This window comes from Bison bison, unplaced genomic scaffold (genome assembly GCF_000754665.1).
Source record: "Bison bison bison isolate TAMUID 2011002044 unplaced genomic scaffold, Bison_UMD1.0 scf7180017864259, whole genome shotgun sequence".
Classification (NCBI taxonomy): Eukaryota; Metazoa; Chordata; class Mammalia; order Artiodactyla; family Bovidae; genus Bison; species Bison bison.
In genome coordinates this window covers 2,710,360-2,711,701 of record NW_011494831.1, presented here as the reverse complement: position 1 = coordinate 2,711,701, position 1,342 = coordinate 2,710,360, and positions in this window count along the sequence as shown.

Sequence of the window (1,342 nt, the reverse complement as noted above, 5' to 3'; positions counted from 1 at the left end):
TGCCCCTAATAAAACTGAACTTGCAACTCTTACGTTGTGCATCTTTTTAGTTGACAGATACTAAGTTCTCACCAAGTGCTTGGGTTTATTGCCTGGCAGAGAGAGGTGGCCCTTCCCTGCCAGAAAGGCACCAAATGGAGAATAAAGGCACTCAGGGGACAAGAAGAAACATTTCTGGGCTCAGGGAGAAGAGAAGCTGAGAGGCCAAGGGTGGTGGTCCTAGGGAGCATGTGAAGGCCAAAAGGCAGGATATCGGCCCTTTCTGTGACTCCCTAATCACTTTCAGCAGAGCCAGCAAGGCCCCTGCTCCTGGACTGTCCTATAGGGTGGAGAGGGAGACAGGAGAGCCAGGCACATTTGCAGGGTTTGGGGTGGGAGGGTGGACAAGTTTCCCATGGCAGGAGGGCACAGGTGGCTGGCTCTGGCTTGGGCTGGAGAGAGTACCGTGGGGACCAGGCAGGTTTGGTGGGAGACCTCCACCTCACTACAGAGACCTCTGGGCAGGTCACTGACCCTGATCTCCAAAAAGTGAAAAACACCAGCACTGACTAATTCACAGATTTCGAAGCCTGATGAGATCAAATGACACAGTGTGTGTGAGGGCTTTGGCAGTGCTGGGTGTAAGTGCAAGGTGTTATTGTGATGATTGGTAGTATCAGCACTGATGACCCAGGTGTCTTCCTGGCCTCACTGTTCTTCCCCTTGCTCACACTGGGATCTTTCTTCAGGACACATCCCTACCTTTGGCCTCCAGCTTCACTCAGAATATTTCACTCACAGGCTCCTGAGAGGTTCCCTCCTTGCTCCAGCCACTTGCTGCAGCCTCCTTCCCCAGAAAGTGACCAAACAGCCAGGCTCACCTATGACCAAGGGAGCTCTGGACACAGGACTGTCAGTGCTGAGTTGGGTTCCATTCTAGGCAAACCTGGACAACAGGTCACCCTACTGCCCTCCCACCCCCAGGCTGCTTTTTCTTCCCCGTGGTGACCAGGTTCTCTCTCACCCAGTCGCCCTCTCCCGCCTTGAAGCCTCCAGGCTGGGTGACGCCACCCATGCCACGCCCCACCATTCCAAAGGCCCTGTCATCTTCTCAGTGGGACAGGCGGCCTGCTCTCCGAACTGTGCCAGATCTTTTCTCCATCCCTGGAGGGTGTGAACCCACCCACATCTCACCCCCCAGAGAGTCAGCCCTCTGTGGTGTCAAGGTGGGGAGAGCCTTCCAGCCTCTCTGCCTGCTGGGAGGAAGGAGCACCTGGGCATGTGCAGGCAAGCCCGCCTGCTCCCTACAGCCATGAGGGCCCCAGGCTCCAGTCCTTGACACTGTCTTGGCTGCCCTGCCCCA